This window comes from Pan paniscus, chromosome 1 (genome assembly GCF_029289425.2).
Source record: "Pan paniscus chromosome 1, NHGRI_mPanPan1-v2.0_pri, whole genome shotgun sequence".
Classification (NCBI taxonomy): domain Eukaryota; kingdom Metazoa; phylum Chordata; class Mammalia; order Primates; family Hominidae; genus Pan; species Pan paniscus.
This window is the reverse complement of record NC_073249.2, coordinates 70,554,015-70,572,630: the sequence shown is the minus strand read 5'-3', so window position 1 is coordinate 70,572,630 and position 18,616 is coordinate 70,554,015. Positions and strand designations below refer to the sequence as shown.

General features: G+C 40.2%; 1 protein-coding gene and 2 non-coding genes across 7 annotated transcripts in view; 2 read left to right on the top strand and 1 right to left on the bottom strand.

Moving 5' to 3' along the window:
* Window positions 1–18,616, bottom strand: part of ABL2 (ABL proto-oncogene 2, non-receptor tyrosine kinase) — a 129,959-nt gene that overhangs the window by 88,167 nt on the left and 23,176 nt on the right. The gene's annotated exons all lie outside the window — the stretch shown is intronic.
* Window positions 8,746–8,852, top strand: LOC112438450 (small nucleolar RNA SNORA67). The gene has a single exon (XR_003026867.1). It is a non-coding gene; the product is annotated as a small nucleolar RNA SNORA67 (small nucleolar RNA).
* Window positions 13,750–13,890, top strand: LOC112438449 (small nucleolar RNA SNORA67). The gene has a single exon (XR_003026864.4). It is a non-coding gene; the product is annotated as a small nucleolar RNA SNORA67 (small nucleolar RNA).

Genomic DNA, 18,616 nt, shown 5'->3' with positions numbered 1-18,616 from the left:
GGGAAGAAATAATACTAACTAAATTTGATAAAGCTCACTGTATCTAGTACAGTGTTGTATAATCTATGGCTATTTCAGACTCATAACTAATCTCTCTGCTTTCACCCTTGTCCCCAAGAGTTTATTCTCCACAAATCAGCTAGACTGAACCCTATAAACTCTCCAAAAGATTCCCATCCCACTCAGAATAAAATCCTACTTCCTTATTATGGTATACAAATCCTACATAACCAGTCATCAGCAATCCCCATCACTACTCCCACACAATTCTTTTACTTTCTTTTCCCTCTTATATATTATCCCCTACCATTCTCCTTCAGCCTTCCTCTCCAGCCAGTCTAGCCTCTTCTGCCATTCTGGAAGGATATACACCTCTACTGTAAATACAGTCTCCAGACTTTTGCCCTTGATGGTCCTCTTCCTGAAACGTTTTTATCTCAAAAGCCACAAGTTTGACTCTTTCAGTAATTCTCTGCTCAAACGTTACCCCATCAGAGGCTTTCCCCAGCCACCCAATCTAAAACAGCACATCTGCTGGGCGTGGTGACGCAGGCCTGTAATCCCAGCACTGTGGGAAGCCAAGGTAGGTAGATCACCTAAGGGCAGGAGTTGGAGATGAGCCTGGCCAATATGGCGAAACCCCATCTCTACTAACAATACAAAAAAAAAAAAAATAGCGGGACGTGGTGGCACACGTCTGTCATCCCAGCTACTCAGGGGGCTGAGGCAGGAGAATTGTTTGAACGTGGAAGGTAGAGGTTGCAGTAAGCCGAGATCACCCCACCACACTCCAGCCTGGACAACAGAGCAAGACTCTTGTCTCAAAAAAATAGAATTAAAACAGCACCTCTACTATCACTCTCTCCCTTTACCCAGCACTATCTTCCTCCCTACCACTAATCACCACATTGTATAGTAAATAAATATTTAGTTAGCACCTGTCTCCACCCACTATAATGTAATTTCCAAGAAGGCTGTGATTTGTTCAGTGCTGTATTTCCAGTGCCAAGAAACTACCTGGTAGGTGCTCAGTAACTGTTGAGTAGATGAAAATCTAAAATGTCTGACTCTAGAATCCATGTTATCAACTTTAATTATTCATACACACCAAGAAGTCCTTTAAATAATAAATGTTAAAAGTATATTTAAACTGAGACTATTGATTGCCTCTAGAGAAGAGGCTAAAGGGAGAGAAATATAGGGAGATTAAATGTATACCCCTTAAATCTTGAACTATATTAATGAGTTAATTTTTCAAAATTAAACAAAATGTAACATGTTAATTTAACAGGTTATAACAATGACTGAATTACATTAACTTTCCAGTTTAATTCTGCATTCTCAGGATGTGGAACACTAATGGCCAAAACATGACAATCTTCATGTTGTTCTCGGGTGTTTTTTGTTATTGTTGTTGTTGTTTTGAGACAGAGTTTCACTCTTGTTGCCCAGGCTGGAGTGCAATGGTGCGATCTGGGCTCACTGCAACCTTCGTCTCCCAGGTTCAAGTGATTCTCCTGTCTCAGCCTCCTGAGTAGCTGGTATTACAGGTATGCACCACCACAGCCGGCTATTTTGTATTTTTAGTAGAGACGGGGTTTCACCATGTTGGCCAGGCTTATCTCAAACTCCTGACTTCAGGTGATCCGCCCACCTTGGCTTCCCAAAGTGCTGGGATTACAGGCATGAGCCACCGCGCCCTGCCCTGTTCTAGGGTATTTTAATAAGACTCTCCAGGAATTTCTCAGAGCACAAGTTAAATGTTACTTTCTTAAATGTTCCCTACTCTTGTATCATATTACATCTTAATTAGCAATCGTCTTGTCACTAGGAAGTCGTTATGTACATTCATTTATTCATTCATAAAGGGTGACACAGCTACCAAACGGTAAGAGGAGTCTGAGGATAGAAAAAACAAAACCCCAAAGTGTTTTGGCCTACTCTCACCACTCAACACAATATTTCTAACACCAGATGTGTGGGTTTATTTCCTCCACACACCAAGCAAGCAGTGCACAAGCTGGGTGTCTTACAATTTAACTCACTTCTATCTACCTAGAGACAGAAGCGCACAAGCTGGGTGTCTTACCATTTTTTTTTTGTTTGTTTTTTTTTTGAGACGGAGTTTTGCTCTTGTTGCCCAGACTGGAGTGCAACGGCGTGATCTCGGCTCATGGCAACCTCCGCCTTCCAGGTTCAAGCAATTCTTCTGCCTCAGCCTCCTGAGTAGCTGGAATTACAGGCATGCACCACCATGACGGGCTAATTTTGTATTTTTAGTAGAGACGGGGTTTCTCCATGTTGAGGCTGGTCTCGAACTCCTGACCTCAGGTGATCTGCCCACCTCGGCCTCCCAAAGTGCTGGGATTACAGGCGTGAGCCACCGGGCCCAGCCTGGGTGTCTTACAATTTAACTCAATTCTAATTCTACCTACCTGGAGATAGTGTCAGATTCCACAAGCCCAGGGATCAGGCCCACATGACTGTCCCAGACTTCAGATGCCATTTCTGATTGATTGGCAATAAACTGGGATTTCCACAACCCCCTCCTTGGTTAGACTAATTTGCAAGAGTGGCTCACAGAACTCAGGGAAACACTTTACATACGTTTACTCATTTATTATAAAGGATATTACAAAAGATACAGATGAACAACCAAATAAAAAGATACACAGAGCAAGGTGTGGGAGAAGAGGGGCTGAGCAGAGTCCTTCAGGAACTTCCATGTGTTCAGCTATCCCAAAGCTGTCTGAACCCAGTACTTCTAGGTTTCGTGGAAGCTTCATTACATAGGCATAGTTGATTAAATCACTGGCCATTGTTGATGACGTTGATGACGTTAACTTTCAGCCTCTCCCCCCTCCACAGAGACGTGGGGGGTGGGGGGTGGGGTGGGATGGAGGGGGGTGAGGGGGTGAGTGCTGAAAGCCCCAACCTTCTAATCATGCCTCTCCTCAGTCTTTCAGGTGACCAGTCCCCATCCTGAAGCTATCTAGGGGTCCCCAGCCTCCAGTCACCTCATTCGCATACAAAAGATGCTCTAATCACCAGTGAGAGTCCTAGAATTTTAGGAGGTTTTTTTTGGCCGGGGAAACGGAATAAAGACCAAATATACATTTCACAATATCACATAATGTTTCATTGTTATAAGAAATTCTGTCACCAAAGTTGCCATAACAAAACAATATTCCAGGATATGGTCCATTATGTCCAGAATTTAAGGTCCTAGGCCTGGTAATGGAGTTGAGAGGAAAAAGCGTTTAATAGGAAAAAGTAGAGGCAGCGATCCAGCCACTTCCCACTTCCCCTTCTAACCACAGCTAGTCCCTATTTAGATAGGAAGCCACTCCCAGTTCTCTTGAAAACTGTGATCCTCTCAACTGCCAAGAAGGCCACAGGAAGAACGTCACTTTCAGAAAAGAAAACCCAGAATGATGACAGTAATGAAATCCTTCATGGACCAATACTAGACTAATGGTCTTCCCAGTACTTTATATTCTTACTACATCACAAAGGGTAAGGATTATAAACCCAAAGTTAGAAAGAATAAGCACTGATTTCTGCCAGCTATAAGGTAATAGATGATTGTACTTAATTTTCAAAATCAAATAAGGCTGTATACTTTTCCAACTCTTCTATATTAAATTATTAGATATTGTATGATAGTATGAGAACCTTAATCTTTCTGTATGAAATCCCTTTTTTTTTTTTTTTTTTTGAGACGGAGTTTCGCTCTTATTGCCCAGGCTGGAGTGCAAAGGCGCAATCTCGGCTCACTGCAACCTCTGTCTCCCGGGTTCAAGCGATTCTCTTGCCTCATCCTCCCAAGTAGCTGGGATTACAGGCATGTGCCACCACACCCAGCTAATTTTTTGTATTTTTAGTAGAGATAGGGTTTCACCGTGTTGTCCAGGCTGGTCTTGAACTCATTATCTCAGGTGATACCCACCCACTTCGGCCTCCCAAAGTGCTGGGATTACAGGCATGAGCCACCTTGTCCGGCCTCTGAAATTACTTCATATATACATATTCTGCTATCATTTAAATAATCAACACTCTGTAAAGGTTTTTAAAAATCACTAAAGAGTTTTCAAAAAAATTACTAAGAAACAGTCTGTGTCATGTTAAATGACAGATGGAACAATTACTCAATTGAAATGAGACAGAAAATCTGACAATCAATTGGAAACTGTCATATAAAAATTAAGGTTGGACCTAAGCAAAAGCATTACAAATGGTTTTTCTTTTGCTTTTATATTCTCTTTAAGAAAAATACATTTAATTGCAAACAAAGTATAAAGCAGAAGAGTAACTTACACTTGGTGACATTTTACCATTCCCCTACAGTCAAAATATAACAAAATATTTGAACCAATCATATTTCACTCCTTGGTTAGTCACATATACAGCAGGGACTCTATACTCAGTAGTTACAGATTTAGTTACGAAAAACAATCCACAGGAATACCTTGGCTCTCACTCTACCAAAGGTAGATACGGCTGGCATCTTGAGCATGCTAGTCAATCTATCCAAATGCACAACTACTAATATCCCACCACTCTCTAGCTGTTTCCTATTTCATTTCATTAGGGAGACAGAGACAAACCAAAAAATATGATAAGAGAATGTCAAATGCAACCCTTCCACCAACACTGTTATCTCCATAACATCCTATAAAATTATCACTCAAGCTCAAATTACAACAAACTCTCAATAAATCCTAGCCCACTTTTATTCTCACTGGACAAATAAATATCCTTGTTCTTGTCCCACACTGCCTGAATTTCCATTTTCCAAGTCATGTTGTCATAATGGCACACCAATTCACCCATTTGTTGTACCTGTAAGTACCAGAAAAATCAAGTAAATTAACTCAAGCAGGTTGAGTTAAATCTGACAATTGACTTAACCTTTAATTACTTATGTGCCAGACATAAAAGAATGAAACACATGGCATGCAGAAAAATTGTACAATCACATCACATAGAAAAAATTTTAAAACTAGGTTAAGTAAATTAATAAATTTTGGTTAATCAAAGTATGTTCTGAAACATTAAGTCTGATAACTTCTTCCTAATAAATATAAGAGTCTGAATTATTTTCTTAAAATTTTGCTATTTCAAGTACAGAATTTTTACATATTTTTCTTTAAAGCATTAAGTCACACTGTATTATGTCTATTTGAATTACTACTTAAATTACTAGAAAGAAATCAAGATAACATTAAACTCTTAAAATCTCTTTGGTAACAGAATGAATTATCTTCTGCGTTGTTGTCTGTATCAAAGGTCGTATCATATTTCATACTTTTCTAAGGTAAACATTTAAACAGCATACATGGTATGATGGAGAAAATTATAACAAACTCACACCAAATATCAGCCTTTCTGAATTTCCAAAAAAGGGCACAACTTGCAAAAAAAAATGAGAACCATAATTTTCATGTATCAAGAAAAAATATATAATAATCTGTTTTTCTGAAGTGCCCAAAGAAGTCAATTTGTGGCAACACTACCAGAAAAAGTGGCCAATGAAATCACACAAAATTTCTAAACTTTAAAAATGTACTAGGCTCTTTCTAAAGGTGAATATTATTGTCAAATCAGTAACTCAAACCAGCCCTAAATGTCTGCTTTTTTTTTTTTTTCAGGTAAGCAAGTGGGATTTAATTTTTTGTTTGTTTGTTTCTTTTTTGAGACAGAGTCTCATTCTGTCACTCAGGCTGGAGTGCAATGGCGCAATCTTGACTCACTTGCAACCTCTGCCTCCTGGGTTCAAGCAATTCTCCTGCTTCAGCCTCCCAAATAGCTGGGATAACAAGCGCCTGCGACCACGCCCACCTAATTTTTTGTATTTTTAGTAGAGATGGGGTTTCACCATGTTCACCAAGCTAGTCTTGAACTCCTGACCTCAAGTGATCCACCCTCCTTGGCCTCTCAAAGTGCTGGGATTACAGGTGTGAGCCACCGTGACTGGCCTAATTTTTTGTTGCTGTTGTATTTTGTTTTTTTTTTTTTGGAGACGGAGTCTCGCTCTGTCGCCCAGGCTGGAGTGCAATGGCGCGATCTTGGCTCACTGCAAGCTCCATCTCCCAGGTTCACGCCATTCTCCTGCCTCAGCCTTCTGAGTAGCTGGGACTACAGGCGCCCGCCACCACGTGGCCCAGCTAATTTTTTTGTATTTTTTTAGTAGAGATAGGATTTCACTTTGTTAGCCAGGATGGTCTCGATCCTGGCCAAATTTTTAAGTGATAGCAGCAACTGGATTTTCTTCCTAAGTACTGGAGTATCCCCTAGTGGACTGGTGAGGAACAGTTTTTTGACTTACTAATCAAACTCTGTCATAATAAATTCACTTTTTTATAATCTCACCTAAATATCTTTTTTCCCATGGTCAAAACAGAGTTAACATTAGTTTTTATAAATTTCATAATTTTGACTACAGTGAAGGTCCTACAAGGTAGAAACACATTTTTTTGACAAATACCATTTCCAGTGTTTCAAATACAATAACCTCTTTCAAGAATCTTGTTACATGAGCACGAATTTAGTAAGTGAAAAAGCAATCATCCTTAATAGTTTCCTAACGGGCAAAGGAAGTTTTTATGGAAATTAAACTACTTCACTGAACTAAATGTCAACAATCAAATCATGAACATTAAGTAGAGTGCTTCCTAAAGAGCCAGGGGTTATCAAAGATAAATTTGAGAAACTACTGATGGAGGCTTGAAAATGATTTTTTTACATATCATATAATTTCTGCTAACATGGAATAAGGATTTCTAAAAAACAATTTTTAAGGTATCAACACACTATTTACACACATATTAAAACTCTACACACAAAACACTTCATATTTCTGCAAATAATTAAAATCCACTGAAGAATACAAGGGCTCCAGCTAGCAGTATGACTGGAACCTTGTGAGAGACCCTGAGCTAGAACCACCCAGCTAAGCCACTCTCAGATTTCTGACACTCAGAATAAATGTTGTTTGTTTTAAGCTGCTAAATTTGGGAATAACTGGTTACTCAGGAACAAGTATGTTGCGTTTAATATGCTTAAAGAAAAAAAGAGGGTAATGATAGTAAGAAGAAAATGGCACTATAAAACAAAGACCAACAAGTCAACAACAAAAAAGCAAAGAGATTCAAAAATGGGCAAAGGACTTAAAAATTTCTCGAAAACAGATACACAAATAGCCAATAAACACTTGTTAAAAGATGCCCAACATCACTAATAATTAGGGAAATGCGTTATCAAAACGACAATGAGAGGCCAGGCATGGTGGCTCACGCCTGTAATCCCTGCATTTTGGGAGGCTGAGGCAGGTGGATTACCTGAGGTCAGGAGTTCCAGACCAGCCTGGCCAACAAGGTGAAACCCCATCTCTACTAAAACTACAAAACTTACCCGGGCATGGCAGTGCATTCCTGTAGTCCCAGCTACTCAAGAAGCTGAGGCAAGAGAATCGCTGGGACCCAGGAGGCCAAGGTTGCAGTGAGCTGAGATCGCACCACTGCACTCCAGCCTGGGGAACACAGTAAAACTCTGTCTCAAAAAAAAAAAAAAAAAAACAGTGAGATACCACATCACAGCCATTAGGATGGCTATTATTAAAACACACACGAACACAGAAAATAACAAATGTTGGTGAGGGTATGGAGAAACTAGAACCCTTGTGCATTATTGGTGGGAATATAAAATGGTAAAGCCACTATGGAAGACAGTATGGTGGTTCCTCAGCAAAATTAAACATAGAATTACTGTATGATCCAACAATTCCACTTCTGTATATATATATTCAAAAGAACTGAAAGCAGGAACTCAGATATACTTGCATGCCCATGTTCACTGCAGCATTAGTCACAATAGCCAAAAAGTGGAAGCAATCAAAGTAGTCCATAAAGAGATGAGTGGATAAAGAAAATGGGCTACATACACACCATTAAATATCATTCAGCCCTTAAATAAAAAAAAAAGAAATTCTCCTGCACGTTACAACACAGATGTACCTTGAAGACATTAAGTTAAATGAAATGAGCCAGTTACAAAAGGGCAAATACTATATGATTCCATTTATATGAGGAACCTAGAGTAGTCAAACTCATAAAGGCAGAAAGTAAAATGTGGTTGCCAAGGGCTAGAGGAAATTATAAAAAAACGGGGAATTATAGTTTAACAGATGCAGAGCTTCAGTCTGGAAGAAGAAAAGAGTTCTGGAGATGGATGGTGGTCATGTATGGTTATATGGTAGTGATGGATGGTTACACAACAGTATGGAAAGAGCGATGCCTCACGCTTGTAATCCTAGCACTTTGGCAGGCCGAGGTGGACGGATCACTTGAGGCCAGGAGTTCCTCCCCAAATCCAAGTTCCTAGATGCCAGCCAAGGGCCAACCTTGCAAGCAGACCTCGCTAAGCATATCAGTCTCAATCAGGCCTGCTATGTTAATTCTTTCTGCACAACTGAGATGTTCTCTTTGGAAATAACATGGTTTTTTGTCTTGTTTTTGGAGTTCTGTGTTTTTCTATTCAAAATGCACCCCCATTTCCTGTCACTTTAACTAAAATTACCTTATTGAAATTTGTATCTTTTTTGTAACTTATCAGCTACTTATGCCCAAGTTTTAAAACACTTACAAGCCACAAATATGGTGGATACACTATGGGATGATTAAATTATTTGTCTGTACTTAAGTAGAATACCTATGAGAAAAATCCCTTTAAGATTTAAAGATGGTAATCCAAGGTGATTCCCTCTCCAAGGGGGACATCCAGTGCCCCTCTCAGGAAGTAGCAACTTGGAATAGAATAGTCCAGGAGTTCCAGGACCAGCCTGGCCAATATGGCGAAACCCCATCTATACTAGAAATACAAAAACTAGCCGGGTGTGGTGGCAGGTGCCTGTAATCCCAGCTACTCGGGAGGCTGAGGCAGGAGAATCGCTTGAACCCAGGAGGTAGAGGTTGCAGTGAGCCAAGATCGGCACCACTGCACTCCAGCCTGGGCAACAAGAGTGAAACTCAGTCTTAAAAAACAAACAAACAAAAACAAAAACAAAAAACCCCACTGACCTGTACATTTTCAAATGGTTAAAATGGTAAATTTTATGTCACATGTATTTTACCACAATTTTTTTATAAGACCAGATTTTAAAGAGAATCAAACAGAACCTGCAGAAATAAAAGACATAATAATTGAAATTAGTTCAATGGATGAATTAAATAGCAGATTAGATCAGCTAAAGATGACTGTGAATACACAAAATGTAGCATGGTGATACAAAAATTGAATATATCAAACAGAAGTTATGCAACATGAGGACAGAATAGAATGTCCAACATATCTAAATACCATTCAAGAGGGAAAGAAAAGAAAAATGAGAAAGAGGCAACATTTGAAGATATAATTGCTGAGACTTTTCCAAAAACTGCTGTAGTTTCTGGAAGCACAAAAAATTGCTAGTAGGATAATAAGAAATCTATACCTAGTCACTTTCCAGTGAAAATGCAAGACATTAAAGACAAAAAAAAAATTTAACCACCAGATAGAAATGACAGATTGTCTACAGAAAGGACAATTATACTGACAGTTTCTCAATAGCAACAATGGCACCCAAGGGATAATAAAAAATATATATTGAAAAAGCTAAAGAGTAAATCAAATACTCTTCAAGGCTGTACAACTAAACCTGCTATGACTTTGAGAGCCCTTTTACCCCCACCAAAAGACTATAAACTCAACTCACCAATACATTATAGTTAACTAATTCTTAACCAGGGAGGGTGTCTGATTTTCTTCCAGAATACACCTGCTTGGTTCAAAAAAAAAAAAAAAAACACATTAAAAAAAAAAGGCCGGGTGAGGTGGCTCACGCCTGTAATCCCAACACTTTGGGAGGCCAAGGAGGGTGGATCACCTGAGGTCAGGAGTTTGAGACTACCTTGATCAATATGGTGAAACCCTGTCTCTACTAAAAATACAAAAATTAACCAGGCGTGGTGGCATGTGACTGTAGTCCCAGCTAATCGGGAGGCTAAGACAGGAGAATTGCTTAAACCCAGGAGGTAGAGGCTGCAGTGAGCCGAGATCACGCCATTGCATTCCAGCCTGGGTGACAAGAACGAAACTGTCTCAAAAAAAAAAAAATTGTTTTCTGCTGGGCACAGTGGCTCACACCTATAATCCTAGCACTTTAGGAGGCTGAGGCGGGCGGATCACTTGAGTCCAGGAATTCAAGAGAAGCCTGGGAAACATGGTGAAACCATGTCTCTACTAAAAATATAAAAATTAGCTGGCGTGGTGGCACATGTCTATAGTCCCGGCTACTTGACAGGCTGAAGTGCGAGGGTCCCCTGAGCCTGAGGAGGTCAAAGCTGCAACGAGCTGTGCCACGCCACTGCACTCCAGCCTGGATGACAGAGTGAAACCCTGTGCCAAAAAAAAAAAAAAAAAAGTTTTCCAGTTGATTTTGATACACACTCCTAGTTTAAAAGAGAAGGAAAAGGAAGGAAAGGTAAAGAGGGAGAGAATATGATAAAATAAATGAGACAAAATGTTGACAATTAGGGAATCTAGGCAAAGAGCACATGAGAGTTGTTTGTGCTATTCTTGCAACTTTTCTGTAATCCTGAAACTATTTCAAGATTAAAAAGTTATTTTTAAAAAACCCACCCAGGCCAGGCGCAGTGGCCATGCCTGTAATCCCAGCACTTTGGGAGGCCAAGGTAGGTGGATCACCTGAGGCCAAGAGTTCGAGACCAGCCTGGCCAACATGGTGAAACCCCCGTCTCCACTAAAAATCTGAAAGTAGCCAGGTATGGTGTCAGGCACCTGTAATCCCAGCTACCCAGGAGGCTGAGGCAAGAGAACTGCTGGAACCAGGGGGGCAGAGGCTGCAGTGAGCCGAGATCACGCCACTGCACTCCAGCCTGGGCAACAGAGCAAGACTCCGTCTCCAAAAAAAAAAAAAAAACAAAGCCACATATACCAGAATCACACACAATTCTGTTTCAAGATGCCACTATCTTTTCAAACATGAAAACATGAATTCTAGGAATGCTAATAGGGTATCATGTCTATAAATTTATCCAAATTATCCTTTTTTTTTTTTTTAAAGATGGTGTCTTGCTCTGTTGCCCAGGCTGGAGTGCAGTGGCACAATCTCGGCTCACTGCAACCTCTGCCTCCCAGGTCCAAGCGATTCTCCTGCCTCAGCCCCCCTAGTAGCTGGGATTACAGGCACACACCACCATGCCCAGCTAATGTTTGTATTATTAGTAGAGATGGGGGGTTTCGCCATGTTGGCCAGGCTGGTCTCGAACTCCTGACCTCAGGTGATCCACCCGCCTCGGCCTCCCAAAGTGCTGAGATTACACGCATGAGCCACCACACCTGGCAAATTATCCCATTATTATCTGGAAGCATTTGTGATGAGGGAATGAGGTTGGATATGTTTAAATCAGTTATTGAAACCTGCTAACACACAGGTGTCAATAATTCATGACAACCTCACTGTAAAGGTATGGAAACAGTTTCTATGCCTCTTCCATCCTCTGAATGACTTTGTATTTATGATATTCCTAGTTCTTAAACTATAAAAAGTCTCAGCGGGTGATTGTGGAGATCCATTTAAAATTCCATTTTCTAAAACTTAATGTTTCTTCTCTCCTACTAATCTTCCTATGCAACCTCACATCAAACAATAAACAGAAGAGAAACACAAACTTTACCTTCTCTCTTTTTCTCCCCCTTTAAACTTCTCCAATCTCTCTACATCTTCACAGCACATGCACTCTAACATTTTGAGTTATTATATGAAAGATATAGTGGTAGAAGTTTTATATACAGTATCTAATTTAATTCTCAAACCACCCTACGCAGCAGGCATTATCCTCATTTTATAAAAGAAATAATTAAACAATCACAGTTAATACCAGAATTTTAACACAGAACTATCTAGTTCCAAAACCCATACACTTTTTCCTTTTTTTTTTTTTTTGAGACAGATTCTCTCTCTGTCACCCAGGCTAGAGTGCAGTGGCAATAATCATGGCTCACTGCAGCCTTGAACTCCTGCGCTCAAGCAATCCTCTCACCTCAGCCTCCCGAGTAGCTGGGACTACAGGCATGTACCTCCATGCCAGCCAAAATTTAACTTTTGGTAGAGTCAGGGTCTCACTGTGTTGCCTAAGCTGGTCTCAAACTCCTGGACTCAAGCAATCCTCCTGCCTCAGCCTCCCAAAGTGCTAGGATTACAAGCATGAGCCACTGCACCTGGCCCCCAATGCCTTTTTTTTTTTTTTTTTTTTTTTTTTTTTAAGACGGAGTCTCCCTCTGTCTTCCAGGCTAGAGTGCAGTGGTACAACCTTGGCTCACTGCAACCTCCGTCTCCCAGGTTCAAGAGATTCTCGTGTCTCAGCCTCCTGAGTAGCTAGGATTATAGGTGCACACCACTCCACCTGGATAATTTTTGTATTTTTAGTAGAGATGGGGGTTTGCCATGTTGGCCAGACTGGTCTTGAACTCCAGACCTCAGGTGATCTGCCTGCCTCAGGCTCCCAAAGTGCTAGGATTAGAGGCATGGGCCACCGCGCCTGGCCCACAATGCTTTCTTGAGTTACATTTATGTTGTCGCACTTTCAGTTCTCCTTCCTGAATAATATATTTCTATACAGTACAGAACCTTATCAGATAGCTAGACACCAAGGTACAGTTTCACAAAGATAAAAGTTAAACAGAAGTTTTTCAGTCACAAATTAAGAGTCTTTTTTTCTCTCCTTCAGATCCCAAACTTAATTTTAGTTTCGCATATTCTATCTCCTACCCCATTTGGGCACAACTTAAACCCAAAAAATGCTATCTACCCATTGAAAGCTTCCATGTAGAGACTTTGTATGAACATGGAGATTCCAATTATAAACTTATCTGATCCACCATTGTGTTGGAAGTCTTCAAGAACACCCTCAGATTTGATGATTCACTAGGAGGACTCAGAAAACTCAGCACATAGTTGTACTCATGGCCGTGCTTTATCACAGCAAAGGGATATAAAGCAAAATCAGCAAAGGAAAAAGGTACATGGGGCAATGTCCAGAGAAAACCAGGCACAAGTGTCCAAGTCTTCTCCCAGTGGAGTCACACAAGACATACTTACTTCCTCCAGCAATGAATTAAAACAACATGTGTAAAATGCTGTCTCCAAGGTTCTTCTTAGGGGGTGATCACATAAGCACCCTCTGCCTACTACACAGCAAAATTCCAGACTCCCAGAAAGAAAGGTGTTCTGTATAAACCACATTGTTTATACAAACAGCTTAGGCACAATGGGCCACTCTTTTTGGTTCTGGAAATGTAGGAACCCTCCCCAAATCCAAGTTCCTAGATGCCAGCCAAGGGCCAACCTTGCAAGCAGACCTCGCTAAGCATATCAGTCTCAATCAGGCCTGCTATGTTAATTCTTTCTGCACAACTGAGATGTTCTCTTTGGAAATAACATGGTTTTTTGTCTTGTTTTTGGAGTTCTGTGTTTTTCTATTCAAAATGCACCCCCATTTCCTGTCACTTTAACTAAAATTACCTTATTGAAATTTGTATCTTTTTGTAACTTATCAGCTACTTATGCCCAACTTTTAAAACTTTTACAAGCCACAAATATGGTGGATACACTATGGGATGATTAAATTATTTGTCTATACTTAAGTGGAATACCTATGAGAAAAATCCCTTTAAGATTTAAAGATAGTAATCCAAGGTGATTCCCTCTCCAAGGGGAACATCCAGTGCCCCTCTCAGGAAAGTAGCAACCCGGAATAGAATCTGGCATGCCTAAGGCATTTGGGGAACAGGGCTGGTTATTTCCTCTGCCTTCCTTGGCTGCCTACCTGGATACCTAAGAGTCTTCCTTTCGGGACAGCGTGTCCTCTCGTGCACATGCTGAAGAGTTGTCTTTCTTGACGTAGGTCAGAGGCATTGATATGCAGCAAGTTTCTTTAGTCATCAACTATGACCTTCCCACCAATAGGGAAAATTATATCCACAGAATCGGTCGAGGTGGACAGTTTGGCCGTAAAGGTGTGGCTATTAACATGGTGACAGAAGAAGACAAAAGGACTCTTTGAGACATCAAGACCCTCTACAACACCTCCATTGAGGAAATGCCCCTCAATGTTGCTGACCTCATCTGAGGGGCTGTCCTGCCACCCAGCCCCAGCCAGGGCTCAATCTCAGGGGTCCGAGGAACAGCAGGAGAGGGGAGGGAAGGGAGCCAAGGGATGGACATCTTGTCATTTTTTTTTCTTTGAATAAATGTCACTTTTTGAGGCAAAAGAAAAAAAAAGATTTAAAGATGGTAAAAAAAATAATAATAATCTCAGCACACTGGGATAAATATCATTTGATGCAATTTAACATATTTATCATTATTGGTCTTCTATACTGTAACAGAATTGGTAACTATTAATACTTTTTCAGCAAAGAAAAGAAAAACTTGGCTCTTATTTCTGCTTATTACCAATTAATATGCAAATTTCCAGATTAGCTGCTAACAATATGGAAGTGCTATTCTTTTAAAAATCACCACCTAAAAACTAGTCAGGAAACCCACGCTTCTCTCTTCTTAAAAGAAATTAACTCATGACATTTTAAAAGGAATTAGCCTTGCTGTCCTCCTACACATTTTTGTTTTCAATAGTTAACAGTATCTTAGACTGAGTATGTTCTGTTCAACAGGTCACATAAAAAAATTAACATCACAAGAATATTTTACCTCAGCTTAAAAAATAGGAAAGGAGCTTAAATACCTGTATACAAATGTGTACTTCCTTAGTTTTTGGTTACACCAGCAAATTAAGTAACACTGGACTGTAAGTGAATCAGTGATTGATCTGTACCCTGAAATAACTGCTGAAATGTCTTCTGCCTTTTTCCCCTACAATCACTTCTGTTAACATATGTCCTGTCCTCATGTAAACTTAATATGAGCTCAACAGAATGAAGAATACAGACGCCTTCAAGGAACTGAATCTAACAGAAGAAACAAATAAGAATAAAAATTGTAAGACAAAAGTACTGGATGTTAAATAGTGTGAAAAGAAATAAATGTGAAGTAAGTTCTAAAAAGAGGTAAAAACAAAAACCAACCACCAAAAACCCTTTCTCCTTCAATTTAAGATCTCCAGTTTAGAAGGTTCAAAATATATGAGTGAAAAATGACAACAAAAAATTGCTTTGTATATGTTTTGGTTAGCAATACAAAATGATACACACATCAAAGAGGCTTAAAAGGATACACCCCAGAACTTTTATGAGATTGTTGTCTCCCAGTAGGAAAGTGGGTATGGGGTTTGTTTTTAGTTTTTGCTTGATTTTTTTCCCGTAATAAAACATACTGCATTTGTAAAAAGAACAAATCATTTTTTTCAGTTCCCAGCAGAGAAGTTAAGGAAGAATGTAGTATATAAATGGCTTATATTTTTTCTTTTTCCTAACGACAAAACAAAATCTCTGTGTTTTAATAAACATTTTAAACTTGCACAAAGAATGAAGGTTTTCCTCTCTTCTGTTGCCTTTGTAAGCTGTTTCCTTAAAACTCAGTGATCAAAATAAATAAAATACAACTAAGTACTCCAGAAAAGATCTTCAAATTGGAAACCAGTTAGTATGCACCATCACCCTCCCTATCAGTACAGACTGCCCTCTCACTGAGGTCATCCTCTCCAGGTAACTTTCCGGGATCATCCCTCATTTTCAAGTTTTATTATCCCAAAGATCATTCTTCTCAAAGTAAACAGTCTTTTTTTTTGTTGCTATGTTCACTGCAAATAAGAAAAAAAAAATAACCTCTATTTGTATTATTGTTACAAGCTATGCACAGAAGGCCATGCATTAAGAAAGGCATCTTGGTAGGCAATAACTTAGAGTTAGGTCTCAGGTCTCATGTTCCAGCTCTGGCCCCACATGCTATACATTATTTCATTTAGTATGAAATTGGGATAAGAGAATTCTTTTGTCAAATTACGTGCCAGTATCACGCTGTTTTAAATACTGCATTTTTATAACAGGCAGCATAGCCTCGTGGTTAAGGCAGTACACTTGAGCTAAACTGCCTGGCTCTTTACTACTTCCTTGGCTGTGTGGCCTTGCGCACGTTATTTAAAGTCCCAGTAATTCACTGTCCTTATTTGTAAAACGGAGATGATAATGATACCTATCTAATAGAAAGAGCTGATGTGAGGATTAAAAGTTTTAGGCTTTTAAAATATTTCCATTTATTTATTTAGAGATGGAGTCTCTCGCTCTGTCGCCCAGGCTGGAGTACAGTGGCCCGATCTCAGCTCACTGCAACCTCCACCTCCCAGGTTCAAGCAATTCCCCTACCTCAGCCTCTCGAGTAGCTGGGATTACAGGTGGGCGCCATCACGCCCAGCTAATTTTCGTATTTTTAGTAGAAATGGGGTTTTGCCATGTTGGCCAGGCTGATCTCGAACTCCTGACCTCAGGTGATCCACCCGCCTCTGCCTCCCAAAGTGCTGGGATTATAGGCATAAGCCACCACCTCTGGCAAAATATTTCCTTTTACATGCTATCTGCTCACTGCAAAAAAATATTCAAATAACACAGACATATGCAGAGTTAAAAGTGAAAGTTCCCTCCGCATCTCTACTCCCACCCAGCAAGGAACCTACAAAAATACTAAGATGAGCTGGGTCTGCTGGCTCACACCTGTAATCCTAGCACTTTGGGAGGCCGAGGCGGGCAGATTACTTGAGGCCAGGAGTTCAAGAACAGCCTGGCCAACATGGCAAAACCCCCTCTCTACTAAAAAATACAAAAATTAACCGGAGGTGGTGGTGCATGCCTGTAATCCCAGCTACTCGGGAGGCTGAGGCATGAGAATCGCTTGAACCTGAGAGGCAGAGAGTACAGTGAACCAAGATCACGCCACTGCACTCCAGCCTGGGTGACAGAGCAAGACCCTGTCTCAAAAAGCAAAACAAACACACACACAAAAAAACTAAGATGATTGTTTTAGACCAACTGATAACTTATTTGTTTCATTCACAGTTGTCTAGACCAAGAGAAACCTCCTCTGAATCTGATTAATAGACTCTGTACATCGGTTATTCTAGAGTTTCAGATAAATGTAGTTACTAGATAGAAACATGAGTAGTGTCTCCAACGAAGGGGCTCAGAGTGCTGCATGTAACATAATGGGTGACCCAAATATTTAGCAACCAGCAGAGCAAAGTCATTACAACTCTTTTTCTTTTTTTTTTTTTTTTGAGACTGAGTCTCGCTCTGTCGCCCAGGCTGGAGTGCAGTGGCGTGATCTTGGCTCACTGCAACCTGTGCCTCCTGGGTTCAAGAGATTCTCCTGCCTTAGCCTCCTGAGTAGCTGGGATTACAAGTGTGTGCCACCACACCCAGCTAATTTTTGTATTTTTAGTAGAGACGGGGTTTCACCATGTTGGTCAGGCTGGTCTCAAACTTTTGACCTCGTGATCTGCCCACCTCAGCCTCCCAAAGTGCTGGGATTACAGGCATAAGCCACTGCGCCCGGCCCATTACAACTCTTCATCAAATATTTCCAGCTGCCCTCCCAGGCACATAACAAAACTACACTTTCTCCATGCCCCCCGGCATTACATGAGACCACATGACTTGCTTTGGCCAGTGAGATATAAAAGGAAGTGACATATATCCCTTCTGGCTTTTAGTTTCCACTAGTACTTGACTCATCACTCTGTTTCTCTCTGCCATGCTAACTGCCAGCTTTCTAGAATGATGGTTGAAGACTCTGTCAGCCTGGGTCTCTGGGTGATAAAAAATGGGTATAGCCCACCTCCCACCTCCTTTGGGGGGTCTGAGGGGGTAAGATCCACCTCCTGATCCATATGGGACATGTATTACAAGTGACAAACTTTGGATGTGTTAATCCACTGAGATTAGGGAGGGCGGGTAAGGGGGATTGTTGTTGTGGGTACTAACTTATTACCTAGTCTATCCTGATTAGACAGACCAACTGATTCTAAAGTTAAAATAAAATGTAAGCAAACAAGAACAGCCAGGAATATTCTGAAAAAATAACAATGAAGAGGAACTAGCCCTGCCAATAACAGCAAAAAAATAAAGACCTAATACTTATACAGCACCGACTACATGCTAAGTACTTTTCTAAGCACTTTATATAGCTTAACTCATTTAATCCTTGCATCAGCCCTCTATTAGATAGGTATCATTATCATCTCTATTTTACAAATAAGGACATTGAATTACAGGGATGTTGAATAACATGCCCAAGGCACACAGCTAAGAAAGTGATAAAGACAAGACTCAAAGCTAGGCAGCTTAGTTCAAGTCTATACCCTTAACAACCATTATACATTATAATGTATACATGTACATTATAAAAGTACAATAATTAAAACTGTGATATTGGCACACTGACAGGCAAATTAAGAGAACATAAAGTGCAGAAATAGAATCAAATGCACACAGGATTTAGCATACAAAAAGGTGGATAAAAGCTTATTCAACACATGGTTATTCTGAAATCCCCATCCCCTTTCTATAAGCAATTCCAAATTCAAGGCATTTATTCTATAGCCATACT